Source organism: Mustela erminea, chromosome 2 (genome assembly GCF_009829155.1).
Source record: "Mustela erminea isolate mMusErm1 chromosome 2, mMusErm1.Pri, whole genome shotgun sequence".
Taxonomy (NCBI): domain Eukaryota; kingdom Metazoa; phylum Chordata; class Mammalia; order Carnivora; family Mustelidae; genus Mustela; species Mustela erminea.
The window spans coordinates 153,782,744-153,803,927 of record NC_045615.1 but is presented as its reverse complement, the minus strand read 5'-3'; the positions used below and the strand labels follow the sequence as shown (position 1 = coordinate 153,803,927).

The 21,184-nt window shown below is 39.2% G+C and overlaps 1 pseudogene; it reads left to right on the top strand.

Moving 5' to 3' along the window:
* Window positions 1–10,732: 10,732 nt before the first annotated feature.
* LOC116584063 lies at window positions 10,733–12,012 on the top strand (annotated as a pseudogene).
* The last annotated feature ends 9,172 nt before the right edge of the window (window positions 12,013–21,184 follow it).

The following is a 21,184-nucleotide window of genomic DNA, read 5'->3' as shown; positions in this document are numbered from 1 at the left end:
ATCTTAAACACAGGGGCACCTAGGTGGCTCAGTGGGTTAAGCCTCTGCCTTCAGCTCAGGTCATGATCTCAGGGCCTGGGAGGCAGCTCCGCATTGGTCTCTCTGCTCAGGCGGGAACCAGCTTTCCCCTCTCTCTCTGACTTGTGATCTTGTGATTTGTCTCTCTCTGTCAGATAAATAAGTAAACTCTTTAAAAAGTTAAAAAAAAACTTAAACATAGGTGTAGAATCAGGAAAATACAAGGTTTGTGTAAAATTAAGAACATACGGAATTGAATGGAACTAAGATTTTTGGAAAGTGCCTTGGAAGTAAAGCAAAGCTAAAACAATGACTGAAACATATTATGGAAAGTTTTAAACACCAAAGATTTCTATAAGTATGCAAAATGAAAAATTAAAATCATACTCAGGGCAAAGATAGAGCAAGTTCCATCTACCTATCAGCCATCAACATTTTTCAAACCTTGTTTCACCTCCCATCCTCAGTTTGATTTTTCCTGGAGTAATTTTTTTAAAGATTTATTTATTTATTCATTCATCTGAGAGAGAGAGAAAGAGCATGGGGGAGGGGCAGAGGGAGACAAAGAGAAAGAATCCAAGCTGTCTCCCTGCTGAGCACAGAGCAGGTTACAGTGGAGCTCAATCTCAGGATCCTGAGATCACAACCCTGAAAACATGACCTGAGCCAAAAATCAAGAGTCAGACACCTTACTGAACCACCCAGGTGCCCCAATTTTTGAGTATTTTGAAGCACATCTCAGATATCATACCATTTTGCCCCTAAACACTGTAGTGTGAATCTCTAAAAAGTATTATAGAAAAGTACAACCACTGCTATAGACTGTTTATATACCTCTAAAATTTATATGTTGAAATTTTAATTCTTAACATGATGGTATTTGGAGGTGATCTTTGGGAAGTGGTTAGGTCATGAGGGGAAAACCCTCATGAATGGGATTAATGCTTTATAAGAGAGGGCCCAGAGAGCTTTCCTGCTCCTTTTGTCATATGAGGTCAGGCAAGAAGACAGCTATCTATGGTCAGGAAGAGGACTCTCTCCCAACACTAAACCTACCAGCACCTTGATGCCAGAATTCCCAACCTCTAGAACTGTGAGAATTAAATTTCTGTTGTTTATAAGCCACCTAATCTATGGAAGTTCGTTATAGCAGCCAAAATGGACTAAGACAACCACAATGCCATTTATACCCAATAAAATTAACAATCTTTTATAAAGGATATTTAATGTGAAGCACTTATTCGAATGTTTCTGATAACCTTTAAAAAGTCATTTTTTTAGCCTATTTTTCAAATCAAGATTCAAACAAGTTACATTTTTAGTATCTCAGTTTTTTCTTGAGTTCTTTTTTTTAATTTTTTAATTTTTTAATAAACATATAATGTATTATTAGCCCCAGGGGTACAGGTCTGTGAATCGCCAGGTTGACACACTTCACAGCCCTCACCATATCACATACCTTTCTTTTTTTTTTTTTAATGTCTAGAACAGTATCAACTATTTTCATCATTGTTATTGAAATATGGAAAATTATTTTTAATTATTCTATGTATTTTATTATATAGAATGCAAATTTTTCCTTAAAAATATTCTGAGTTCTCTGCCACCAATAACATGATTGAGATACTTATTTTATATATTCAAGTCTTCTTGTGATCTAGTACCATTTTGTTATAGTGCATCTTAGAAATGTAAATAAACAAAAAATTTTTACAAACACATGTATTTCCACCCACTAGTATATTTATAAATCATACGAGATACATATGTTCAATGAAATCAGTTCATCACATCTTTACTAAGATAGTGGCAAGAAAATTTTATGGAAAAATAAAAATTGAAGGAGAAAAAATATTTTGACTTAGATTTTAATGTCTTAAAATAACATCAACTCTACAAATCACATTGTTTCCCTTCCAATAAGTCATGTTAATAACAAGACATAGAATTGGCTCTGAATTTGATAACTGGATTTGTTATATTTTAAACCATTTTCTTAAAATAAAGCACAATTTAAATCCAATTCTACATCTCTGCTTAAGTTAATATTGCATTAAAATGACTTTATATGAAACACTTGTCCTATCATAGTGGTAGTATGCCTAAGAAACATTCTTTAGCATTCACAGAACTATGTTACAGATACTTCAAAATTCACTTATGTCTTTCAGCATATACAAAACCTTCCAATAAAAAAGACAAACTTTGACAATGTTAATCTCTATCTTGAGAGCAAAGATATTTAACATTTATTATTACTGCCTCTGGAAAATACATTGACTTTCAAAAACATATGTAAATCACCCATAGTAACTAGTAATAAATTTGAGTTATGCTCAAAAATTTATCACTTGTGGGGGCACCTGGGTGGCTCAGTGGGTTAAGCCTCTGCCTTCGGCTCGGGTCATGATCCCAGGGTCCTGGGATAGAGCCCCACATCGGGCTCTCTGCTCTGCAGGGAGCCTGCTTCCTCCCCTCTCTCTGCCTGCCTCTCTGCCTACTTGTGATCTCTGTCAGATAAATAAAGAAAAAAATCTAAAAAAAAAAAATTTATCACTTGTGGTTGAATTTCTACAAAGCTAAGACTTTTCGTTTGTTAAATGGATGACTTTTCAAAGAGAATTTCTTAAGTTTCCAGAAAAACTGCACAGAAAGTACATAAAGTCCCAATGAATTCTCAGGTGGTTGGAATCCTACAGGCTGCATTGATTTTGGACTGGTTTCTTTCAATTAGCAATATGAATTTAAGGTTCCTCCATGTCTTTTCATGGATTGATGGCTCATTGCTTCTTACTGCTGAATAATATTTAATGATATGGCAGTGTCACAGTTGCTTTGTCTGGTCACCTATTGAAGGACATCTTGGTTGCTGCCAACTTCTGCTGGTTATTATTAAGGTTGCTATAAACATTCATGTGCACATTGTTGTATGGACACATTTTTTAACTCAACTGGGTAAGTACCTAGGATTGTGATTTTTGGCTGAAATGGTAAGATTATGTAGCGTTTTGTAAAAAACTGCCAACATGTTTTCCAAAATGACTATTCTTACCAGCAATGAACAAGAGTCCCTAATGTTCCACATCCTCGCCAGCACTTGGTATTTTCGTTGTTTTGGATTTTTGTTACTCTAGTAGGTGTGTAGTAGTATATCTCACAATTGTAATGTATAATTTTCTAATGACATGTAATGCTGAACATCTTTTCATAAGCTTATTTGCCATCTATATGTTTTGTTTGTGGAGATGTCTGTTCAGATCTGTTATCCACTTTTTTTTGGGGGGGGGGACCAGGTCATTTTATTTTTATTTTTTTAATTTTAGGTTTTGAAAATTCTTTGAATATTTTAAATAATAATTATTTACATGGCTACATTTTATTTTTTAAAGATTTTATTTATTTATTTGAGAAAAAGAGGGAGAGAGAAAGAGCTTGGGAGCTTTGGTAGGGGAAGGAGTTGAGGGGGAATTATAGGGGGAGAGAGAATGAATCCCCAGCAGATTCTGCATTGATCTGTGGGGCTTCCTGGCTGGCTCTCATGACCCTGAGATCATGACCCTGAGATCATGACCCTGAGATCATGACCTGAGCTGAAACCAAGAGCTTGGCGCTCAAGCCACTGAGTCACCCAGGCACCCCTGTATGGCTAACTTTTAAAGCAATATTTACTTTTGCTAAAAATGTTAAAAATATGTTTTTTATAAAGTTGTTCTTTTATCTGGTGGGGTACAATTATGAGAACAACGAACAGGATTTCATTGTTGGTTTGTAAGCTGGTTTTACTAAACTTATTCAGCTCTCAACAAATGTATTTATTTTCATATTAACATACAACATCAGAATGTTTTAAAAATTGTAACTATCATGAAAATCTTGGAATAACATTATTTGCTAATGGCAACAATTTGAAATTCTACTTCCACATAGTGCTTCAAAACTTTTTCCTAAGGGGGCAGAAAAAAAAAGAATTATCTAGCATCAACTTAAGGATTTTTCAAGATCTTAAACTGCAACTTTTGGAATAAAAAAAAGTATAGGAAATGTGTTTGATTTGTGAGAAACAAAGAAAGGAAGAATAAAAAGGAAAAAAAATGAAGGAAAAAAGAACTAAAATAGCGGTGGTTCCTATAACCTGGTAAATATTCAACTAAATGTTCCATCATAACATCTTATTTCTCTCTGACAGCTTATTAAACGGGGTGTGGGGGTGGGAGGCAGGATAGTATTTTTAGTCATGGTGAGAAAACTGCTTCATGAGTTTGTATGTTATAAGGCCAAGCTTGTGAGGGAATGCCCTGAATGTCATTAAGAGATAAACCAGGTTATAATCTTTGGAATTCCTTGATGTCCATTGACATAGCTCACTTGTTTCTCTCATGATAAAACACTTCAGATTCTGCCCAACAGTTCTGAATTGCATTCGCCTATGTTTACATCAAAGGCATTGTCTGTGTTATTATGGCTTCAGCAGCACCACGGCAAATCATTCCTACCTTGCAGTGTTCCCGTTTCTCTGGCATTGCTAGGTACTTTGACCCTGGCAAGAAGATAAGTGTCATATCTCATGGATCCAGTGATTGGTCTGTACCCATAACCGGAAATCCCGACCTTTGTAGGAGTGAATGTTTTATAATGTTCGGACACCAGAAATTGGATTGAGCTATAGGGAAAGATTAGAATCATAATTGCTTCATTCCCTTCCTATGATGTCAGGTCCTGCTTTTTGGGGAACAGCTTACAAAGCAGAAAACACCAAGAGTGGCATCCTGGGAGGGGGCCAGCCACTGCCTGGGTTGCTGCCAATAGGGAACTGCAGTTCCCAAGGCGTAACCCGAGGCCATGGTTACAGGCTGCCTACTTACTGCCTGATGGTCCAGACAACTCACTTCCCATTTCCAGATCCCATTAGCTCTTTGGTCATTTCTTAGCAAATGCCTCACTTTAATTTTGTCCAAGTAAATGACCATGGCCCGGATAGTTGTAAAAGCTCCAACTACTCTTTTTGCTCTGCTCTCACCTCACCTCCAAGCTCATCTTTGTTTCCCACACAGTGGGGAGGGTAAATCTTTTAAAACAGAATTTGGATCTCTTCTTAGTTCTCTGCTTAGATCCTTGTGATAAATTCCCCCAGAATAGCCAAAGCAGTCTCCCTGGGCTACAAAACTGTGCCTCTCACCTCGTGTCTTCATTTTTGTCCCTTTTCCTCCTGATTCCATACTAACCTTGTTGTTCCCCAACCAGACTGGCCATGTCCTTAACTTGGCTCATTTGCGTTAGCTCTGACCTCTTTTCTGAAATGCTCTTCCCCAAAATACCTTTAGGACTCACTCAATTTATTTGGATCTCTGTTCAAATTCCACCTCCGTAGAAAGGGTCTTCCTGGGCATCATATTTAAAATAAACTCCTCACCCTACTATCCTGCCTTCCTTTAAAAAGTAAAGCTAATCGCTATTTGACTTTCTAAATGTTTACTGTTCGTCTTTTGTCCACCTCATCCCCAAAGATTTAGATTTAGGTTTAGATTTTGGTCTGTTTTTTGGTGCCTACTAAGCCCTTAATAGATACATGTGAAATAAATCAAGTGAAAATAATGTCTTTAAATCTCTGTACTGAAAATGATGGAATTTAAAAAACCAGCTGGGAGACTGGTTCAACCCTTCAACCCTGCCATAGAAGTTTTACTCTTCAATGGAATGGATATTAGTGCTGTGGTAAGTGTTTAATACCTATGTTTGTTTGTGCTCTCTGAAAGTAAACATGAAATTCTTGGTGCAGAGATCAGAGGTACTATTAGGGTGACAATCCTACCAGTCCCCCTCTGCCCTTTCTCTCTGCCTTTCTCCGGAAGCAATGTGACAGGCTGTAAATGTAAAGGCAATTTTTGCATTACAGGAGAGGAACCCCCAAAAAGGATGCATTGGGGAGTTTATATACGTGTCATCCTTCTCTGGTGCTGAGAGATGTAAGGAAGCTTAATCTCCCAATCTAAACAAACTATAACTGGGACATGAATAAGAGGGTTTCAAGGTACTTATCCTTTGGAATGCCAAGTCCTGCAGTTTGGCAAACCCAAGAAAGTTTCCTGATTCTGGATTTTATTCACCTTTGAAATGTAAACACGTAAGTAAATCCAAGGGAGAGTGAATCTCAGTTCTCACTCTCTATTCAGCCATTGCTTAACTTTCAAGCCTCGTTTGTTAAGCTAGAGGGTTATTGCACAGGGTTCAGTTCCCTTAATCCTGTGGTTAGTCCTCCATTCCTCATTGCCTCCCAGCCTGTTAGAAGAGGAGTTCATGTGGACGGAATGTGAAGGGGAGCCTTCATAAAAGAGATGGCCTTTGAGCGGCTTCACAGGGCAGCTCAGATCTCTTAAAAGGGCAAGAAGGAAAGGGAGAAATAGCAGAAACCCTTAACCACACAGAAATACAAAAATATTTTCTTTCCATCCTGCCATTCAATTATCTTTTCATCTATGCTCTTTTTTTTCTACTGAGCATGTTTATTCTTTCTTCTCTACAAGTTGTTCCTAATTTCCCAAGGAATACACTAATACACACACACCCCCACACACATTCTGTTCTATGACAAAATACGAATTCAAACAATTAGATAAAGCAAAGTCGCTATTTGATACCGCCCAACTTCACAACTCTTTTGGAGGTCCTTGAAGATCAATTTGCAAACTTTTGCTTGTAATGTATGCATACAGTAAGACACATATACATATACTAAGAAATATGTAATATTTTATTTTACATTAAGGAGGATACATTCCATGAATTGTTTTTTCCCCAGCTTTTGTCACTCGGGAATATTAGGAGAAAATTGATTTCAATAGACACACATCCTTATTTTTAAGGACTAAATCATCAAATGCCTTGGGTCTGCTCTTCTCCCTCATTAGAATGCTATTTCTCCCTTTCCTTCTTGCCCGTTTATGAGATCTGAGCTGCCCTGTGAAGCCGCTCAAAGACCATCTCTTTTATGAAGGCTCCCCTTCACATTCCGTCCACATGAACTCCTCTTCTAACAGGCTGGGAGGCAATAAGGAATGGAGGACTAACCACAGGATTAAGGGAACTGAACCCTGTGCAAGGTTTGTCCTCCTGGAGTGTTCATAAATCAAGGCACAGTCCATTGGAGTAGGACAGACTGGCAGGTGATTGTGGTCAATATCCTTACCCGTGGGGGAAAAGGGTTTTAGGTGGGGAATCTCCAATAGTGGTAGTATTTCTAAACAGGGGGAAGGTGGGGTGTTTGGGTTTTAGGGCTATCCTTCTTTGAAAAAGAGTTTCCCCACTAATAGGAGTGACTAGGGAAAGCACTGGGTCTATCTCCTTCTCAAGGACTTAGAATTGAAGTACATGTCAGAGTCTCTTCTGGTTAATTTGAAGTTCAGCACAGAATACCAGTCCCTGCTATAAGGATTATGGAAGAAGTAGTTTCTTGTGGATAAACACACTTTTAAGGTTAATGGAAAAGGCTGCAGGGACACAGTAAATAAAGGGAAAAAAAATTTCTGCGTGTTAAAAAGCAAAAATTTAATTGATTAAATTTGATGATGAAATTGACTTTATTCAGCAATTCATGAATCTAGCAACATCCCGTCTAGCAATGAGCTATAGAAAACTGGGCTGTAGAAAAGGAAAGACTTTCAACAGTGGAAAGGGGGCAGAAAAAGGACATCAGTTGCAAAAAGTGCATTGTTTCATGAAAGGTTGCCTTTCTAAGCAGAATGGAGGGCCTCTGGAATGGGTAACCTCACTAGTGTGAACAAGGTACTTTCAGATTGACTGGTTAAAATTTTGCATTCCTGGCTTGGCGGGGAAGGTGGGGGGTTGAAAATGCAATTAGCTTAGGTAGCAAGTCCTTGGTTTGCTGAGGTGGTGTTTAGTAGAGGTGACTCTGTTCTGAACCTGTATCTCCTTTTCAACATAAGGAATAACCTAAAACGAGAAAAATAATTAAAACCCTCTTCTCCTCTACCAAGCTGTAGCAAATTTGGTTAAAAAATAGACATTATTGATGAAAATCTTTTATCTGTAACTGATCAAGAATGAGAAGAGTGAAGACATTTACTCTTCTTCTCTGTACTTCCTTTGTACTTTACTGTTAAGATAAATGACCTTTTCTGATAGTGTTTTATTATAGTGTGAGCTTCTTAAAGGTAACATCTACTGCTGACCAAACTATGTGTGTCCAGTGACCAACATGATGTTCAGTACTTAGTTGATGCTAAGAAATTGTGCCTTGGATTAATTTTTAAATAATTACTTGAAGTGCATCAAAAAATAAGCCTTAGATTCATTTGCTCTCAACACAGCTTAAAACAAACAAAACAAAACAAAACAAAACAAAACAAAAACCAAACAGAAAATTAATTGAATTGACCGCCTTTAAACTTTCTGATCATTTTTGGTTTTTATTGTACTCCAAGCCCGAAATTCAAAAGCAAATTAATGTTCCCTTGTCAATCGTCAGAGATGCTCTGTGTGACTGGAGAGTAGCATGATCCTATCCTGTCAGAGTGATAAAGCTGCTCTCCCAGACCAAACGTTCCTCAGGCTCCTCGGAGGCCCTGCTCATGAGACCTGGTCTTGAGCTTCATCTCAGTGCTTGTGGAGTCCAGTTTTGACAGGAATCCTTCCAAATCAGTTTAGCAATATCTGATCACCCTCAATATCTGACCAAATTCCTCATCCCCGACTATCCCCCAGGGTAACACCTGGTAACTGTGGCTACTTTCAGGAAGATTCTTGTTCGGTTAGTTTAGCAAAGAATGGCATTCTACTGTCTTAGTAATTTTCCATCCATTGACCCCTTTCCACATAGTATGCACCTTATAAATCCCCATCCTGCCTTGCTGTAGAGCAAGGGTCTCTCTCCCCTACTGCAAACCCTCATTGCACTAATCCCAGAACCCACTGCAATCAGCTGCATCTGCCTTATAGTCTTTAACAAGTTTCATGAATAATTTTTTTCTTTAAAACTAGCTTAGCCCAAAGCCTCAGACAAATCTGGAGTTGGTCACGTGGTACAGTTTTCAACAGTAAATTCTTTCCCTCTTTCTTTCTTTCTTCCTTTCTTCCTATCTTCCTTCCTTTCTTTCAGTAGACCCCATGCTCAACCTGGGGCTTGAACTCACAACCCAGAGTCACCTGCTTTACCAACTGAGCGAGCCAGGTATCCCTTCTACCTCTCTCTATATAGAAATGTACTACATGGATTTAAAAAATTTCAAATAATGAAAAGATACAGTGTTTACCCTCATAGAGCTGATATTTATATAATTAACCAGTGACCTTTTCTTTTTGTTTTGACCTTGCAACAATCTTGTTCAAACCTTCTTGGATAGTGAGACTTTAACAAGATCCTAAATACTGAAAGTATAAAAGACTTCATATTTATTTATTCATATGCCTTCTTTTTCTACAATATATGACACAGAAGAATAAAAATTAATTAATAAGGGACTATTTCTAGGAAGTATAAAGAATGTTTTCATTTCATCTATTAAAATGTTTTTGGTTTGTATGTTGTTGTTGTTGTTTTTTATACAGTGTCCATGCATGTGTTTTTAAGTTGAAGTATAAACGAGGGGGAAATGCTTATGACATTTGGTGCCAACTTGTTTGTTTGAACTAAGATTAGCCAAATATGATAGTGAGGAAGCAGATGGAAGGGCAAGGAAAGTGCTCACTGGTGGCTTAGTAACCACCACCAATGTTCTACCTTCTAAGATGAAAGGCTGGCTCCAAATTCAACTCTCAGTGCAAGAACTTGCAAATAATCATGGAATCACCTGCTAGAAGAGACAATTAATTAAACCAGCTGTTCACATAGCAATAATAATAACCAAGATGAAATATGCCTACCCACACTGCTGGAATCATGTAAGACTTATAAAAAAACAAAACAAACAAACAAAACAAAAACAAAAACCATGAAGCCTAAAAAAGGATGCAAATGAAGACTTGTGTAATTGGAAGATTATAATTTTACATAGGAAGACACAAACTCATACACCTGACAATTTTTCGTAAGGCAGCTCATAAAGCATTCAATCTAAAATAATTCAATTTAAGTACATAGCTCTTTGATGGCCTGGCCTAATCCAAGGGTAACATTTTAAATGTTACCAGAGGAACAGATAGAACCCACTCCCTTCAACAACTCTCCATAAATATTGCTTATCCTAACCAGGCTTTTGATAAGTACCGGACAGCAGAGATTTCAAAATTACTATTTCTGGCAAGTTAAATTTAATTTCTTTTCTATTTGAGCAAGATGTGGAGGCAAACATAAGGCAGAGGAAGCAATGTGTTCTAACAAACTAGCAAAGAGAGAACACGGGGCTCTTCTTGTCCCCTTGTATCTCTACAGCCAATGTTCATCCTACACATATTAAAATAACATGTGTGATGTTTTTCAGTTTACAGAAATTTTTAATAATAATTACCCCTTTCCACTTAGTAGGGGAGGTAAATGTTGTAATCTTTTGTGTTAAGAAATACTAGTTAAAGTAATTACCTGGCTAGCTCAGTTCATAGCAAGCAGGCAGGCAGCCTCATTATCAGGTCTGTTCTCATTCACTATCCTGTGTTATACAGTATACCACGGAGGGCACTGTGACCTCTTGAACATTTCATTCCTTATCTCAGTGTATTTATAATTTTGTGATATTGCTGATGATATTGAACTTTACCTGAACACCACGTCCCTGGAAAAGAGGGGAGGTTGAAGGAATTCCTTCACCATTTTGTGTCCCAGAAAAGGGCTTACTGCAAAGAAACCCCTTGGGAGGGGTCTGACCATCAGTGTCTGCATCCGTGTCTACCCATGCAATGGCTTCTGGGAGCTTTGCCTCCAGCGACATCTCAACATCCTCAGCGTCCTCAGCCCCCTTGCCCTCCACAGTGGGGTGGGGTCGTCCAGGCTGTTTGGATCTGAAGAGCCAGGCCCAAGTCGCAGCGCCATCCAAGGACCTCGCCACCACCCCTCCTGGGCTGCACATGGTCCTGGAGTCACTGCAGATGGAAGAGCAGCGCCGGGGCACCTCTGTGGCGGCCATCAAGCTTTATACCCTGCAGAAGTACCCTATGACGGACAGCCTCTGGTTCAAGCACCTGCTGAAGCAGGTCCTGGCCATGGGCTTGCACTGCGGTCTGCTCATCAGGCCCACCAACTCCAAGGCCAGGGGCACCACTGGCAGCTTCAAATCAGTTCCCAAGCGTAAAAGGAAAGTCCAACGCAGAAAGACATCTACCATGATAGCACCTAGGAAACCCAGTGAGGCCAAGGAGAAGGTCCCTAAGAAACCGAGAGAGGCTAAGAAGGGCCCTTCCAACCCAGCTGAGGTGAAAAGGGGCCCAAGGAAGCCTTGAGAGGTGAGGATGGCTCCTCCCAAACTAGGTGCAGCCAAAGAGAAGGTTCCCAAGAAGGGTGGCCAGAGCAAAGACCAAGAGGCAAGAGTGAGTGAGGCCAGGAAGGCCTCCCACCAGCCAGACAAGGCCCCATGGGATCCTCCCAGTGCCACTGGGCTCATTGGGAAGTCAAAGGTCAAAGGCAGAAGGAAGAGCCAAGGTGGTGAGGCCCCCAGGAAGACAAAAGCTGGGAGTCAGAGTATAAAATCCATAGTCCCTCAGGGCAAGCATGGTGCTGTTCCTCCAGCCAAAAAGAAAGACAACCACATCCCTAAAGAGGTCATTGCCCATGTGGCCATGGAGGGGCCCAAAGCCAAGGTCTCTGCTCGTCCAGGGGTGGCGGGTCTAAGATAGTACCTGAACCTCTGGCCAGGAAGATAGAGGCTTCCAAGGGCCCGAGGAGGCTGGGCATGCCCCCCAAGGCCTCATCATCCAAACTGGCCAGTAGGAAGGCAGAGGGTGAAAGCTAGAGCTGGGATGGAGACACAGAAATCCTACCCTAGTTTTTATTCCCCAAAAAACTGCCACTCTGTTTATTTCATTGTAACCTATTTATCAATAAAGACTTCTTTTTCCATCATAAAAAAGAGGTAATCTTTTCTTCCCCATAAGAAGAGGACTTCTTCCCCATAGGACTCAGATTAAGACTCAGGGATGGCCCTTTGTTTACAGACAAGCCAAGACACAGACATTCTGGTTTCCTATTCTTTGCCATGTAAATGGTGTCCCATTGATCAATGGGAACAAAATATTTGTTAACTAAACTTTGGTTAAGATTCCCTCCCTCCATTATGAAATAATAGAAAATATATATTGGTTTCTGCTCCTGGTTCCTGGTGAAGGGCTCTTAAAACCTTTATCATTTCCTGAGTGATGGAAGCATCCAACATACATCGACTAAATCCATTGGAATTTCCCGGGTGACTGGAGCATGTTGTTTCTAATGAGGCGACTCTGGCTGGGTCCTGGATGGCTTATGGATAGGGGTCTGTTTACCAGAAAGACCAACCCATGAAGCTTGGATCTTTCAGCCCCATCCCCCCATCCTCTGGAAGGGAGAGTAGGACAGGCAATTGAGTTAATAATTGATCGCAGCTAAGTGATGAAGCCTCCAGAAAAATCTCAAAGTACGGGGTCATAGAGCTTCATGGTTGTAAACACATTCACCTGCTGGGGGGTGGGGCACACCTCAAATCCATGGGGACAGAAGCTCCTGTGCTCAAGGCCCTTCCAGAACTCACCCTGTATACCTCTTCATCTGGCTGTTCATTTGTATCCTTTAAAATATCCTTTGAAATAAATTGGCAATAGTAAGTTAAACAAAACAAAACCGTTTCCTCCATCCCCTAGGAGTCTGAACTTTCTCTTACCTTCAGCTTGAATCAATTAACAACCCCTCCCTTAACAGCCCATTCTGAGAATAGATAGACTGGGCTCAGGATAAACATTCTCTTATTGGCTCTTTCCTCAATGCCACCCTCTCATCCATGCATGGGTCTTTCTAGCCTTGTTGACTTTGTGTGAAAGAAAATCCCTTTTATGTAACTCCCCACACCCTCATTCTCAGCTTGAATGAGGCATAACTGACAAACACAAATGGTGTATATTTAAGGTGTGCAATGTGATGATTTAAGTGTACCCTGTGACATGATTACCATAATCAAGCTAATGAACACTTGTATCACCTCATATAGTCAATCACTTTTTGTGTGTGTGTGGTGGGAACACTGAACATCTACTCTTTTAGCAAATTTCAAATATACAATAGAGTGCTAGTTATTATAGTCACCATCTTGTACGTTAGATCCCCAGAATTTATTCATTCTATAAACTGTAGGTTTGTGCCCTTTGATCAATGTCTCCCCATGGTCCCCTAACTTCCAGCCCTCTGGTAACCACCATTCTCTCTGCTTCCTACAAGTTTGACTTTTCAATTCACATATAAGTCAGATCATACAGTATTTATTTTGCTTTACTCTTAGAATGCTTGCTAATCTCATAGTCAGAATGTTCTCCCTACTGTAATAGACACCCCCCCCCCACCAACTAAGGTTCCCCAGCACCTTGCAATGATTCTTTCAAATAAAATCCCTTCTTACTAAGTCCAGATTTTTTTTTGTTGTTTTGAGGGTTTCTTTTTGACATTGCAATATAACAATCCTGAAAGATCATTCTATCTGTCACTGCCTGGGTAAATGCTTTTTAATATTAATCTGACCTTGATATTTATTCACATATTCTTAGCTCTAAATATTAGATTACTTGCTGTTGCCCAATCCTCAAAATATCAGCTCTGAACTTTCAGAGTTTTATAGCTCCATACTTATAAGTATATATACCTTATAATTCTTAGATAAAAGAAACTTTTGATGTACTATAGAAGTAAGTTTTCTTTCTTAAATCTGTGCAAAAACACATAAATCTTAGATTACTTTATTGTCCTCTACAATATTTTGCTAAAATGCAGTGTTCTTCCCATAATCTACAGCACATACATCATGACCTGTGATCATGTGACCATTATTTATTTAATCAGGTTCATTTGGAAAAATTTAACTTTATTTTTTAGGACTCCTATTTTAGTTGGCATTTTTGGAAAGAAAAGACAATTACAAAACATCAGTGACTTACAATGAGAAAAATTAATTTCTTTTTTTAAAGATTTCATTTATTTATTTCACAGAGAGAGAGATCACAAGTAGGCAGAGAGGCAGGCAGAGAGAGAGGGGGAAGCACACTCCCTGCTGAGCAGAGAGCCTGATGCACAGCTCAATCCCAGGACCCCGAGATCATGACCTCAGCTGAAGACAGAGGCTTAACCCACTGAGCCACCTAGGCGTCCTGAAAAATTAAGTTCTTGATCATGCTGCTTAAGGACTGCCACTCAATCATGGCTTAGCTGGGCTCTGCTGAATTTTACCTGTCTTCTCGTTGGGGGACTGAAAGTGAAGGAAGAAATATTATCTGGGACATTATGTTCTTATGGTAGATGACTAGAGCAAGACTGACAACCAAAACACACAAAGACATTCCAAGCTTTTGTTCAGACATAGCCTATTGTCATGTCTGTTCATATTCAATTGAACAAAGCAAGTTACATGGTCAATTTAAAGATTATCAGAGTAAAGAACTATATTCTACCTTCAAGTAGCCAGGGCAGGACATTAATTTCCTTGGGCTGCCATAGCCAACTACTATAAACTGAAAGGATTAAAACAGAGAAATTTATTCTCTCCCAGTTCTGGAGGCTCAGAGTCCAAAATCAAAATGTCATCAAGACCATGCTTCCTTTGAGACTGTGGACAGAATTCTTCCTTGCTTCTTCCTTCCTCCTGGTGGCATCTATCAAGCATTGGTGTTCCTTGGCTTGCAGCCCACAACTCCAGTCTCTACCTCTGTATTCACCTCATATCTTTACCATTGTCTTCCTAGAAGGACATTATCATATTAGATTAGGAACTGCCCTTCACTACAGTAAGATATTATCTTGACTATGACCCTAAGGTCACATTCTGAAGTCCTAGGGTTAGAATTTTAATATCTGTTTGGGGAGACACAATTCAACTTATAACAGGTAGGGAGGGAAATACCTTCTTATAAACACTACAAATCTACCACCATTTTTCTTCCTTCTTCCTTGCCTCTGACCTTTCAAGAATATAAACTATATAATCTACAAGAAATTGAGGAAGTAGAGAATAGATTGGGATTCAAAATGGAATCCTTTCCTAAGAAGTGGCTGAAGTAATAGAAAGTGGGCTGACTACAGAGTGGAGATCAGAGCAGAAACCCACAGGTGTGGAACCGCATGAGTGTAAGCTATTTCCGTAGCTTCAGATCTTCAGGACTTGCCCCTGGAGTACCAATCCCCTGGTCTTGTTGGATATAAGAAAGATTCTTGAAAGGGTGGGGTCCACCCTTTCAAAGGGTGGGGGTTGGGATGCAATTCAAACATGGGAATTACACCCAAGGCTCTCCACACAGAAGCAAAAGCACTTAGGTAGGTGAGAATGATTCTGATGCTGTCTTGCCCCTTTCAAAACTGACTCAGGTCTAACTGGGTGATTTCATCAGAGATAGAACTATAGGGAATTGGAACAAGGTAAGAGACATGATGCAGAAATTCAATATTTTAAATGTCACCAGGTGCCACCAGGGTTGAGAATTACGGGGCTAGACTAAGCAACTGGGAGAAGTCTAAGAAGCAATCTCCTCTGACCCCCCCAAAAGGATTTCTGTATCATCACAAAGATCAGCAACAGGAATCTGAGAGAAGTTCTATAAGGACACCCTAAATCCCAGTCAGATCTTTCTGGTTTCCACGTGGCATCTTCCTATGCTCTGAGACCAATCCCACTGGGAATGAGGAGGAAGTGAGAAGTGGAGGGACAAAGCTAGGGGTGGTTCAGGGAGATTAAGTGTACTTAACTGCTACAGTCCTTTGGCACAGGGGTCTACGACTGAGTTCTTGGATTAATTGATTCAGGTTCAACACCCAAGTCAGCCACCTAGTGGCTATAAATTTGTGCAACATAACTTACTCATTGGCCTTAATTTTTGCATCTGACAGTGAGGATAATAGTACTAATTTGTAAGGCTATTGTGAGGATGAAAAGAGATAATCTATGTATGGTACTTAGAGATTCTGAGAAGCAATAAGCCCTTGTGAAACATTAGATATTATTATTTAGCTATGATTTATCAGTTTAACAAGTAAGGGACTTTTTCTTATGACCCCCAAGCTGCTTTGTGTCCCAGATTTCTCACGTATTTTTTTCACATATCCGAATCTTCATCTGAGCACCTTATCTCCTCTCAGATAGGAATTAGACTTGCGCTTTTTTCTGTCATTCTTGGAATTAGTCCTGCTCCTGAGCTCCAGGCTTGTGGCAACACCTGTCACAGGCTTAGCACTTTCCCTCCTGTGTGGAGGCTGTCAACATCCTGCCTGACTTTTAGAATACCACGGATTCTTCCGCGCTGCAGCTCCTGACTCCTGACACACACATACTTATTACCTGTTACACCATGCTCTCTCCACGCCACGGTCCCAGCACCTTCTGCCTATCTGCTGTGTCATTATTCCTGCTTGTTTTTATCAAGATATCTAATTCAAATCTAAATCATTTTAAAGATGAAGAATGTACCTTATTGGAAGGCTTTACAATTATTCTGTCTTCTCTCTCTCTCTTTACTCTGAAGCTTCTTCTTAGAGCGGGATTCCTGTATCACAGTATCATCCTTCCAGTATCTACCCGCTAACAAAGTCTCAGAATACAGTTCTAGGACATACCTCCAAATGATAAATGTGATGATCACAGGTAACTAGACATAAACTGCAAGGCACATAGTAGGTCTATTTCTATTTTTTCCTCTTCCAATCATTGTTGCTGTCACAAATGGATGAATAAAGAGCGAGCCCAGTAACTAGTTATAGGTTAACATGGTACCAATAACAAGGTTGAGTTATTTCAAAATAAGTATACTGGGGCACCTGGGTGGCTCAGTGGTTAAGCGTCTGCCTTCAGCTCAGGTCATGATCCCAGGGTCCTGGGATCGAGCCCCCCATGAGGCTCCCCACTCAGCAGGAAGCCTGCTTCTCCCACTCCCCCTGCTTGTGTTCCCTCCCTTGCTGGGTCTCTCTCTGTCAAATAAATAAATAAAATCTTACAAAATAAGTATACTATGAATATTTTTTTCAAAATATTTTATAATTTGTCAAGGATTTGGAATGGAGAGTTTGAGAAGGGTTAAAATGAAAAAAACTTAAACCTATGTATTGGTATTGTCTTTGAGGATTAGACTCACTGAGGAGAAAAGGAAAAAACAATAATAAAAGAAAAATGTGATTTCACAATCTTCCCTTCCTTGAATTCAAGAGAAGGAAATCCCTACAAAATAAATAGACCCACAAAAAAATAAGTGGTGAGGATTTTCAAGTCTTTACCAAATGATCAGTGCCATTTTTAAAGATATAGCCATAATACACTAATTGTGTGATGGTACACATAGTAAAAGAATACAAATTATAGCCTATTTTACACGTAGTTTATTATTTTTTTAATGTATAAATTTGTTAAAATAACTGGATAAGTCTAATTTGGAAATTAACAATGTAATTTATAGGCCCAAACTCCTGTTTTTAGCTTGAAAATTAACTGTAGGGGCACCTGGGTGGCTCAGTTGTTTAGGCATCTGACTTTGGCTTAAATCGTGATCTTGGGGTCCTGGGATTGGCAGATTCCAGTGGGTAGTCGGCTTCTCCCGCTCCCTCTGCCTCTCCCCCTGCTCATGCTCTGTCTCTCTCTCAAATGAATGAATAATTTTTTTAAGATTTTATTTATTTATTTGACAGACTGAGAGATCACAAGTAGGCAGAGAGATAGGCAGAGAGAGAGAGGGGGAAGCAGACTCCCCACTGAGCAGAGACCCCCCCCCCCATGTGGGGCTCGATCCCAGGACCCTGGGATCATTTCTTTTTTTAATTCTTCTGTTTGTTTTTATTATTATCATTATCCTTCTAAACATAACATACAAAGGAAATTCCTGATTGAGATCATACCAAGAGCCCGTCCGAGGACACAATGATCAATACACCTTCTTTCTGCCTGCAGGAGAGACCCAGTGTCTTGCAAGCCCATTAAGGAAAGCAGGCCGATGGGACACACTCAGATGGACCTCAGCTCTTCTTTCCTACAGTGGAGCGCTTCCTGGGGTGGTGATGATTTCGGAGAGAGTGGTCCCAGTGCATGGGTCACCTGAGTTGAAAGCAGAGGCTTTAACCCACTGGAGCCACCCAGGCGCCCCAATAAATAAAATTTTTAAAGAAAAAAAAAAAACTAACTCTAACAATTGGATAACAAAACTGGATCTGATAAGAATGACAATGAAAGATAAACTAATAAATTTGACATTGACAAAATATGAATTTAAGATTTTCTTTTGCTAAGATTACATGAAGATGTTGAGTTTTGTAAATTATTTCAAAATTCCCAACATTAAGTTATCTGGCATTTCAAAGTACCCGTATGCTCAATTACATGCTACTAAAAAGTTAGTGTTTATGTCTTTCTTTTGTGATAAGACTCCCAGGGACTTTTCTTGAGTGAGAGAAGATTGTAGTCACTTACTTTTTTAGGCTCATGGAATATTAAAAAGTGAGGCTACATCAATGTATCAGAGCATAATAATGGTGCCCCTGGTTTCAGCTATGACACATAATGAACTTTAAATAATCCCTTGCAACAATGACAAAAATGGAACTAGAAATCAAGAATACTTAGACTTATCAGAGAAAGGGGGTCACAGGGAAGACTGCAGCTCCAAATACATAGAATGAGAGCCACTGAGAGTAGAAACCTGAGGAACCTTAAACTGGTAGGAAGAGTTAAATGTAAACTGGTGAAATGCTAGAGGCTAAGTGTGGAGAGTTTAAGACTTAAAAACTCCAGGAGGCTCAGTCTTAAATCCGCTCCATGTTTTCCTGAGTTTGACTTCTGGGAGTCTCACCAGCTTATGGTGGTGAAGAATGAATGGAGAAAAATCTCCTTGAGCTTCAGGCAGAAGGAGGGGGTGGGAGATTTACAAATAAATTTACAATTTAAAAATTTACAATTTACAAATAAACCTCACATCCTCTCCACCATAAAAGTCTTACTTGCTATGGAAAAATTCATTACCAGAGACGTATGTAATCCGGAAGAAGAGAAATACTTACCCATAGCCTTCCTGGCCTTTCTGTCTCATAAATGGGGAGAAAGGAAGGCAAAAGAGGAGATAGATCAAGGACATTAGATCAAACTGAGATTTGTGAAACTACAGCACATGATATCCTAAACTGAGAACACTAATGCTGGTGACGATGAGGATTAATAGTAATTTCTATTCACTGCTGGTGGGAATGCAAAACAATACAGCCATTTTGGCATTTCCTTACAAAACTAAACATAGTCTTACCACATAATCCAGCAGTTGAACTCCTAAGTATTTACCCAAGTGAGGTAAAAACTTCTGTCCACATAAACCCCTACACATTAATGCTAGTAGCAACTTTGATCAAAATTGCAAAAATTAGAAACAGCCAAGGTGAACGGATAAACAAACTGTGGGGTATTCAGACAAGTGGCTGATAATGAACAACAGTAAGAAATTAGCTATCCAGTCACCAAATGACATGGAAGAACCTTGAATGTATATTGCTAAGTCAAAGAAGCCAGTCTGAAAAGGCTATATAACAGATTACAACTCTGTGACATTCTGGAAAAGGCAAAATTACAGAGACAGTAAAAAGATCCATGGTTGTCAGAAGTTCAGGGGAAGGGAGGCAGAACTGATTGGTAGAGCCCAAGAGTTTGTAGGGGATTGAATCTATTCCAAATGATATGGTAATGGTGGGCCCATGACATTATGCATTTGTCAACACCCACAGAACTTTACTGAACAAACAGGAAATCTTAATGTAAACTATGGATTTTATTTAATATTAGTGTATCAATATTGGTTCATCAGTTCTAACAAATGTACCGCACTAATCCAAGATGTTAATAACTAGGGAAAACTGTACAGGGGAGAAGAGCTATATCAGACCTTTCTGTATTATCTGCTCAATTTCTTTGTAAACCCAAAGCTATTCTAAAAAATAGTCTATTAACAATAATAGTTATTTTAAAAAAGTTATTTATCTTTTCACAATTAATTCTGAAATCTTGTTTATAAAACAAACCCTCAAACTTGACCCAAAAGAAATAAGTGTGTGATCAGAAGGAGAAGAAAAAGTTTAACAGTCACATAGGGAATAAGTAACTGTTGCCTTGAGAACACTTCGTCACACAGATATGCCCATCTCGCATTTATCTTCAGTGTTTTAGAGAATGACAGTGGTATGATGGTAATTGCACCCAAATTCTACTAGTCAAGATAAGTATTAAAAAAAAAATAAGTCCTAATCTGGGTTTTTATTTTCCTAGCATGGGGGTACAAAGGAAGAAAGCTCAGACCAAGGACCCAATCACTCTGTAAGTTCTCTACTCATTGTTCCTGGAGAAGGATGAAAGGTTAGTTAAAAGGTGGCCATTTTGCCTATTGTTTTATTTTGATCAGCGAGTGAATCCTCATTTATAAGATTTTCTAAGGCTCAATGTGTTTTTGCCTTTGGAGTTTACCAACCTCACGTTATTCTGAAGCATTTGTAATGTTCCTGTGGCCAATTGTCTACAAGAGAAGGATAAGAGAGATGGCCTGAGGTTAAACCTGTTCAAGTTAGCTTGTATTTATCCTGACTTTTTGAATAAAAGATTATTTTTGGTAAACAATAAAGTAAGTCTCACAGATCCTTATTATTATTATTATTATTTTAAGATTTAATTTATTTATTTGACAGAGATAGACACAGCGAGAGAGGGAACACAAGCAGGGGGAGTGGGAGAGGAAGAAGCCGGTTTCCCGCTGAGCAGGGAGCCTGATGTGGGGCTTGATACCAGGACCCTGGGATCATGACCTGAGCCGAAGACAGATACTTAATGTCCGAGCCACCCAGGCGCCCCTAGATCCTTATTATTAAAAAATAATAATTAAAGTTTACACTATGCAACAGGGTTAAAAATTATCATCTCTATTAAGTGTGTATGTTTAATGATTACATTTTTGAATGATCAAATCCTTTTAACACACATTTTAACTCAAAAATAGAAATATATAAATGACCAACCACAGAAAACCAAGTAATATAAAATCTATATTCGAG